The sequence below is a fragment of the Gavialis gangeticus genome, unplaced genomic scaffold (genome assembly GCF_001723915.1).
Source record: "Gavialis gangeticus isolate Ggan-Ray unplaced genomic scaffold, GavGan_comp1, whole genome shotgun sequence".
In the NCBI taxonomy this organism is placed as follows: domain Eukaryota; kingdom Metazoa; phylum Chordata; order Crocodylia; family Gavialidae; genus Gavialis; species Gavialis gangeticus.
In genome coordinates, this window is record NW_017728995.1 from 367,368 (window position 1) to 377,248 (window position 9,881).

A 9,881-nucleotide genomic window follows, 5' to 3' on the forward strand; every position below is an offset into this window, starting at 1 on the left:
GAGGGGGCCGGGGCCGGGGCCGGGGCCGGGGCAAGACGGGGATTCCCGTGGGCCGGGACGGCAGCGGCTCCGCGCACGAGTGGGAGCGTGGGCAGACGCCGAGGGGAAGAGGTCATGGCCAAGCGAGTGGTCCGTCCCGGTGTCCTTGGTATTAGGAAAAAAGCAGCACACGTTAGTACTCCGCAAATTAAACCAGATCATGGAGAGAGGTCGTGCTGCCATAAGGCTTAGTAGCATTGAGCAGGGATCATTGCTAGCCAAGGAAGCTATGAGTGTATCTTTTATCACAACGTATAGCTAGTTGGGGTAGACTTAGACAAGCTTCTGAATGCAGCGTATCCTTCAGATCTAAGGAAAAAGCATCTATGCCAACCAGGCAGTTGGTCCAATTAAAGACGTGGATGGCAAAAATCCTTTCCTGGACTGTTGTGGCTACAACATCATTCCAACATTGCCAAAGAAAAGGTAGACTGTGCTGTTGCCACAGGGTAGGGTCAGAGCCTTGTGGAAGGACAGTAGATATAGGCCCTATATTAATATAGGGTGTGTCTATGCTGCATGGTGCAGTGTCACGTAGGGATACTTGCTATTTTGAGTACAAAAAGCAGTATAGCCACAAGCACAAAAGTGTTTCCCCAGGGACAAACAGCAGTGGCACAATATGTGCTGCTGCTGCTTCTCCCTGGGAAATGCCAGTGCATGCGTGCTCTGGCACATGGCGTGTTGCCCTGGCTGGGGTAGTGAAGGCTGGGGCCAGCACCTGGGCCAGCCCCGGCAGCCTTACCTGGGGTCCTGAGGGCCTGCAGCCATCGCAGTCTGGCAGCACACGGCCTGGCTGGCAGCCAGGGCATGACTTCGGCTAGCCAGGCTCCAGTTTCTGGTAATGCACGGTGCTGGCACATGCACCACCCCACTTTTTTAAGGCATGGGTTTTTTGACACTGGGATCACCACTGCAAATTAGTAGTGTGGGGAATGTATGCACGTGTGGAGCATACAGCACCAAATACTGCACATCCACGCTCGTCTGGATGTGCCCATTGATACAATGTGCCCATGCTAATTTACCTTTGCTTAGGACCTACCCAAACTGCTTCTAGCAGCTGAGTTAAGGATATCAACTTAATTTGAAATGAGCTACACAGTAGTGAATTGTGCAACAGACATATCCACAGTTGTTTGGCCTATAGTTGATAGCAATGGGGACAGTCCTTTGGGTGAGGGATTGGACTAGATGACTGCCTGAGATCCCTTCTAACCGCAATTTTCTATGATTCTATGATCTAAAGGATTTCCGCAGTCTGTACCTGCCATTTCTTAGATAACCCATCATGTAGTTCACAGGTTGTAACCATCCCACAAACAAGTTAGTGCAGCAGCAGTTATGTCTTTTGAAATTTGATTGTACTGTCCTTTCTACTGTTTTTTCTCTGGGACAGAGGCCCCTCACTCTCTGGCCCCTCACTCTCCACACCACTAACTACATACACAAAAGTGGAAAGTAAAAAGGAGCCTAACACCTCCTTGCGTCACGCCAGCAAGTGTTACTTCCTGTGCAACTGTGCAACTGCCAGGAGCATACAGCTGAAAGACACAGGTGATGTGATGCAAACCCAAGGGCTGGCTACACCCAGGTGACTCCAGCCATCACATTCTCTTTGACATAGCCCTCATGAAGCAGTTGGAGATGATGCTTGACTCAGTGGATTGACTAATCCTGTTCCCATGTTTCAAATGATTTCCAGATTCAGAAAGACTGAATTAGGGCAGAAAAAAAGAATGCCTTTTAGGAAATCTGAGTCTCCTCTCTCCTTTGGAAAAATGTCTGTTAGTTTGGAATTTTGCTATTTAGCTCAGTCTGGATACTAGCTAGCTTTAATCCATTCCTACTGACAGGCAAGCATTACTAAACCCACACTTAAGGGCTGGCTGCTGTGAAGCCCAGACAAAAAGGCCAAGCATAAATAAACATTTAAATTAAGTTGCTAAATCAGTTTAGGTCAGTAGCTAAGAACATAGTGAATGAGATGGCCTTCTGCAGTGCGGGTAAAGGGATGGGGAGCAGGGTAGAAATGGCAGCATTGTTTTTAAGGTCAGCATCTTCCATCTGCATCTGGAGTGGGATGTTTAGAGGAATCCTGACAAGAATTAGACTGAGGCATTTGCCTTTGAGTCACTGGTGGTAAATGGGCTGGTAGGCAGAACTTTTTTCCTTCCCTTCATGCCAACATTCACAGCTGTGGAAAAGCCATACCATAGCCTGTAAAAATGGTTTATGCTCAGTCTATGGTAATTTTATACTATGTGACCATAAATGCTCCCATTGTAGTGTGCCACCAGTGGGAGCCAAATTGTATGTGCCATTCACCAACTGTGCATGTACTTTGGCTCTATCACACTGACTGCAAACACTGCATTAAAGTCCAGTTAAAACTGCAATATGGGACTCCTCTTGCTATGGGAGGGAACAGACAGGCTGCAGAAAGCCATGGAGACTGTTTGCACTTATCTAACTGTCTGTTTATTGAATACCCTACACTGAGAGCACTGTCCAGTCTGCAAGACTTCCTTCAGTTGTTTTTCTGCCTGCTGGTTTTGTTGCTGTAAATACCTCACCAAGAATAAAATGTTTGACACACACACACACACACACCCTAGATTCTTCCCCCAAATGTCTCCATTGAAGTCATAGACAAAATTCACAATGACTTCCACTGTTTGAGCATGGAAATGGATACATCACAGACCCAGAGATAATGTCATTACAGGAGCATGGGTAATGTCATTAGAATATGTTCAGGCTATGATACAGAAAGGAAGAGCTTAGGGCTCCCAGAAGGAATTGCCCAGGCATCCATGGAGACGTGCAGAAATGGCAGAGACTAAAAGAAACAGGGACAGCAATCAGAGTTATGTGAACAAATTTACTCCCCTGCCCTTAGCAATATGGCTATGTGAAGAATCATATTAACTAGACCAGAAAAATGTACCTAACCCGACTCCCAGAACCAGTACTCTGGCTAGAGACATCTCACGAACCCAGTGTGTCCAGATGAACTGGCACAACTCTGTAGGTGTTTTGGGACCATGGGGGCCATATACCCTGGGTTTCTGTAGGGAGTATGAATAAAACTATATCAGCCCCAGTGCATTAGATAGTTGCTCTGACTAGGTCTTCATTGGTCTAACTCTGTCATGGAGAGGGAAGAATTATATCCATTGTGCCTTTCATTTTGATTGACCAACTTAGAAACCAAATAACTGAAAATTCCCATAGCAGCAGATCTTGAGTCCCTTATGTGGTCCTCACCAAAGCCAGCAGAAGTTGGGCCTGACTAAAGGCTAAATAAAAACAGTTTGCAAAGTGTGTCTCTTGGGGAAAGCTGGTCCCCCTCCTGAAGTCAGTAGAAGATCCAGGCTTTCAGCAGCTCACAAAAGTTCACTCTGGTACAATGACAGGCCTTCACACAGGTGTACCATGTTTCCCCTAGATACACAGAGCAGTGTATGCGATTATTTTGAGAGTGGTGAGAGACATGCTTAACCCACTTCATTTGCTGTGGTGGATTTAGCATGGTGTAAAGTAAAAACCCTGGGTGCAATCCTGAAATGTAATGAATATCATCATTTTAAAAACTGCTCCATTTAATTAGTAATTAGGATACAAGATGTATTTGGAGCTTTGATTAATATCTGCATCCTCTGACCAAGAATTTCATGAAATTGCACAAGGGTTAATAGAAACATGAGTTTCTAATAGTCTTTCCTGGAAATAGACTTGCCTTATGCAGCACAGCTTTAGAAATCACAGAATAAAAATCAAAGTCAACCTTTAAAGTCCAAGGATGGAAAAAATAACCCATGTTCAATGGCCCAACCCCTTCCCCCCCCCCCCCAAAAAAAAAAAAAAAGGTCTGCAGCCTTCCAAACAGCAAATTCTGTGGAAGCCAACAATTTCGGCATCACCAGACACAAGTCTGCCAAGAGAAATGGTCAACCCACTATGGAAGCCAGAATGAAAAACAGCTTCTAGCTGCCTTGCAGGGACTTGCAGTTTCTCATAAGGATGTTTCCTGTAAAAAAAAACAAACAAACAAAAAAAAACAGCAAATGCTCCTGGACCCATGCAATCTTTGCAGCTTCCCAGCGTCACCAAAGCAGTTCCTGTTGAGCTAGGTCACGAGAAAAAGATTTTTAAAAAATACAATGCATGCACAATGCCATCTGCAATGTCACCTTCTAGGGTTAAAAAATTGCAGGCCAGAAGCCCCTGAACTCTATCACACTTGCTACAAATATGGCTAAGCTCAGGCTTTCCTTCTCTAGGCTGACCCTGTTTTGTTACTGTAAACTCAGACTATTCAGCATAATTTGGGGCTTGCTTCTGTTTTTGTTTATACCTGTTCTACAGCACCGTTGCTCTGCTAGCTTTAATGGAATTACTTGTTTTACATCAATGTGTAAGGCAGTTCAGGGACTTATAACTCTACTGTGATTTTCTACTAGGTTTACCTCAGTTTTGATCACATTTCTCATCCTGTACTTCCCTATATTGGTTGGTCTGTCAGGGTTTGAAAGCAGATGATTACCTGTAAATAACAGTAGTAAGAAATAAAAAATGATACAATGTGGTAACATGATGAATGGAAATAAAAGCCAGTTTCTATTAGCACGTTTTCCCTTTAATGACTTAATGCGATTTGACACAGGCATCCTGTACCTGATCAACTCATTTTGTATACAGTTCCTTTCTGGTGGTGTGCCTCTATCACTTTATAGGGGCCCTTCTTATCTTAGTGTGAATAAAAGTAATCAGTGCTGCACAAGCATCTGTAATTCAATTAACCTCTCTCTTCTTCTGCAGGTAACTGAACTAATGCAATGATGAATCAGATGCTACAATGCAAAGCAACCACAATTTTTGCTAATTGACTAGCTATATCTGGTACATGGGAGATTTAATTCACCAGAATGATGTAAAACATCTGTACCATACTATTTAATAGTGCTGTGCAAAATTTTGCTGGCAGTTTCGTTTCAATGCTGTTTCGTCTCGTTTTGAGTTCGAAACAGCAAAATCGAAACAAAACCAAGAGCTCTGAAATAGCCTCAAAACAAAACGAGGCAAGTCAAAACGTTTTGAAATTTTGGAAACGTTTTGAGTTTTGAAGCCCAAGCTTGGCTTGCCTGCAGGGAAACAAAAACTAAAGGAGAGGGAGGGGGAAGGGGTGGAAGGAGTGCTCTCAAGGGCAGAAGGAGGACTGTAGCTGGCCAGTGACCGTGATCCTTTCCTGAGGTCCCTTCCAATCCCAGTGCTCTGGCGGAGGCATGGAAAAACTGCATAAAAGGCAGCATTGTGTGACCTTCCCTGCTTTCTGTCTTGATGTCAGTTGAGCGAGGGCACACCTTAACGCACACACACAGTGTCACCCACCCATGTCACGAGTTTTGCCTATCAGCAGCTAGAGATGCAGGGCCCCAGAACCCAGACTCCCCCTGCACCGATCTCGACAGCTGGCAGTCTTCATGACCACAGCAGGGCCTACCAGGCCTGCAGTTTTCACCCCCCTGTGCCCCAAGACAGACACAGTCCCACAAGCAACCATGTCACAAATTTTGCTTGTCAGCAGCCAGCGGTGCAAGGCCCCAGAACCCCCTACACCTCTCTCCTTGAAAGTCGTCAGGCTTCATGGCCTCAACAAGGGCTAGCAGGCCTGCAGCTTTCACCCTGCTGCACCTTAACACACAGTGTCATCCATGTCATGAGTTTTGCTCATCTGCAGCTTGAGGTGCAGTTTCCTCCAAACCCCTGCACCTATCTCCTTGAAACTTGGCAGGCTTCATGCCCTCAGAAGCAGCTAGCATCTCTGCATGTTTCATCCAAATCAGGCCAGAAATTACAAAGTTATAGGCTGTTTCGAGCTTCCCCATTATAGCCTATGGGCAAAACATCATCAAACAGCAACACTTTCGACGAAACGGAACAGCGGTTTCAAATCAAAACAAAATTCGAAACAAAACATTGTCGAAATGCAAGTCGAAATACAAGAGTGCCATTTCACACAGCCCTACTAGTTAATGTGAACCAAGAGGAAATGTTTTCATTTGCAAATCCTAAAAACTATAAAACTGTCCAGGAAACCTCTCTCTTCCAAGTATGCCTTATTTTATTAGAATGTTTAATGTATTATTGTTTCCATTGGCTTTTCTAGTTTATATTATTTGTACAGTATATATAAATTATTGTTCCTTACCAGCCAGATTGTATCCAAGTTTTGGTAGTATAAGGGGGATATGACCATGCCACTGCACCCCTTCCTGACTTCACCCCACCCCCAAAGACAGTCATGTCTGGCAAACATTTCTAGGGCTTGCCTAGGTGCTAACTCAAACCAAATACACATCTTTATTTATTTTGATACTATTTTGCTATTTGAAACTACAAATGTATATATAGTCACTTTTTTCAAAACAAGACTGCCCTGTTCCCCTTTATCAGTGGCTCTCAACCTTTTTTAGATTCGAGGCACCCCTTTTAGATTAAAAATATTTTTTGTTAGACTCAAGACACCCTCAGTAAATGCCAACTCTTAGTTTCACTCATTTTTTTGACTACAGACAAATAATAGAGCGACTCCGTCTATTACAAAGAACTCAGAAAAATCATAGCAGGTCAAAATGTTTTTACACCACATGTTCTTATGTGAAAACTGTAAGTTTATCTTGTGAATCATGTTTGCACACCTAACAGTCCTAATATTGTGTGCAACCTGGAGCATTCTTGAAAGGCAGTCCAGGCAGCATCTTGGTTGTGAATCACTGCCCTATATCTTAAGTCAGTAAAATATTGATAGCTTACATCAAAATATCACTACATGATAATAGTATTCACATCCAGATTTTCATACTGGCAACTGATAGTATACATTACCTCCATTTAGTTATCTATTTCCAGTTATTGTTTCAACAAATGCAGAGTAAACCTTGTGTTTCCCAAGTTTCAACACAGCAATGAGCAGGGATTGGGTGGTCAGCCCAGCTGGCTCTTTATTCTGTTGCTTTTCATTCCTGTACACATCTGTGTCTTATTAAAAGTTCAACATTACAACATACTAATATGTTGGTGTCTTTGGTTTTACTTCGCTGGGGCTCAGTCCAGCTTTTCTTTGCCAATTGTTCTGTTCCTTGCAAAACAATCTCTCTTTATGGCTGTGTTATGCTGTGAGGGAGCTGGTCCATGGAGACTGTTTAGGGAAGAAGCTGAATGACCTTTCCCATATTACACAAGCACAGTAATAATGGTTCCTAAGGTCTCTTCTATAAATGGAATTTTTTTGCACCTACCTCAAGTCATTATAACTATTTTAGTCACAATTCTAGGATTTCTATATGCTCTCAGTAAGAAAAAAGTTCCAGAGGGAAACTTCTCTTTCCTGTCATATATGTAAACACATTAATGTTTTAATTAAGGCAACAGTAATCATATTAGGAACATACAATTACCAATTACCAGTCAGAGTTCCTAACTGAATCTTCAGTGCTTGCCTAGTTTCTAATATCTCCTAGGCCGCACTGTGGGAGATAACACATCTGTGTGCTGGAATGTGTTCTATCAGGGGAGTAGATACTACGGTGAGTCAAGTGCATCAAGCTTTCACCTGAAGCAGTTCAGATTATTCTGATTTGACAGATTTCAATGGCAATACACAGGCAGAGGGAACATTACTCCTCCAACAGGCCCACTGAAATTAACATAAGTAAGGGCCATAAATCAAGTATGAAAACTGCCCTTTCCCACCTTAGACAATAAAGGGAGTCACATTATTTACATCACTGGGGAAAGATGTGCACCCAATACCAACACCACTATTACTAAAGATTAATTATTAGCTATTACAGTCATTATATCTATTATTGTTATTGTTTACATTTATTTAGTACTTGCATTACAGTAGGACCCATCAGCTCTGCTCTCTGCTTTGGAGAAGCAAAAGGCTGGACAAGCAGAGCTGTTGTATATCAATGGGCAGTCACATTGCTAAAGCTGGATGGGAACGTTTTCACCCTGTAAAGCTGCCTTATTCCACTGCTGGTACAAAGCAGATCTGCAGAGACCACACCACTCAGAGATCCTCTACCTAAGACCATCTTTGGATTGTGCAGAGCACCATGAGTGGCTTCTCTGGTACTTGTCCTTCTGGATTGTAGTGCAGAGGATTTGACTATTGTGAAAAGGCAGGAAGACATTTGAAATGATGGCCATCTAGTGTAGATTGCAATATTCCTTAGACATCCAACTCCTGGTGGCAAGGAGTCTGATGTCTTGGAAGGAAACCTGGTTAATGTTTGAATTAAAATCCTTCAATGTTAATCTCGTAGCAGAAAGGGAACTGTTACTTGCTAAGAGTGACTTAAGACAAATTAAGACTTTGATTTTCTCCCAGTGTTGTGCTTTGGTATGAAACTCAGTGTGGGAAGGGATTAAAATTTGACCTGTGTAAGGTCTAAATGCAAAAACAAACAAACTAAAAAAAACTCTGAGACTGAGCACATAGGTTTAATAACACTTTTTAAACTGAGGCACTTGTCTGAATAACATTCATTGCTCACTTTGGCTTGGTCCACTGTCTTGCAAATGGACTAAACCTTATTTAAACGCTGTGCATCCTGTTATGTCCTAGGTTTCTTGGAGTGGTTAATCAATATATTAAGGACCAAATTCTGCCCTCAGTTACGCCCAAGTAGCATTGTCATTAATGCAGCAGAAGTGATAGGGAGGGATCTAAAACCCACTGAAGTCAAAGATAGTCTTTTTAATTTACCTCAATAGACTTGGGATCTGGTTCAGGATCTGGCCCCAAGACCCAGTACTTACCTGAAAAAATCAGCAGCTTTATTGCCTATATCTAATTCAGGAGGGGGTCTCTGTAGTATGTCCCAGTATCCTATTTCAGCACAAACTAGATCTTGGGGGGAAAAAAATTGGTTTTATATATACCATACTAGGGTGTATTTTACTTAGAATGGTCCAATGCCCTGGTCAGGGATATCAAGGGGACCTATTACACATTTCTCCTCTGTAACTGGAAAGATGCCCACCATGCACATGGGGTTAGTGCATCAGTATTAAGGCCCTGATCCTCAAATATTCTGAATATGGACACTGCTGCCTGCATCTGCAGACAGATCTGCAGAGGTAATGGGGCTCAGCCTGAACACAGAAGTTTACCTGCCATGATTTTCCTGGCAGGAATGGAGTCTAGGATGTGTTTTAGTTTTAAGGGTTTGGTTCTAGTTAAAAATAGGATGAAACTCTCACTGATTTTAAAAGTAATCTTCATGTGAGCTTTGTCTCTGGTGTTGATCTTTAGAAAATTATGAAAATAAAGGAAATCAGAAATACAAGAAAAGGAAGAAATTCAGTGTAGCTTTTCTAACCCCCCCCCCCAATGTTCAGGGATACTGACTGGGAAGCAGTCGAGGAACATCAGCTGCAGAGACCCTGTTAAATACTTACAGTTTTGATTCTCAAGAAATTTAAGAATAATACATGTTTGTAAGTCTGACCATCCCAAGGCATTTACTGGAGATTCCTGACTACAGATGACTATTGCCATCACAAGGTGACTAATGATGACACAATCTAATTTCAACAACTGCTAAGAACTATTTTTCAGTGAAGGGATGGGCAATGTTTTGTAAAAGTGGGCATCCAGACTTGAAAAGCGTATTTTCCAATAGCCAAAGTCCAACTAACTGAATGTCTCATCCATGCCGGTAGAACATTAACAGAGGTTGTCATGGTAAAATGAAGGGCTGTGCAGAGCCTAATCTCATTTATGGGGTTCAGAAAGTTGAGATCACGGAAGTGAGAGCTTATAA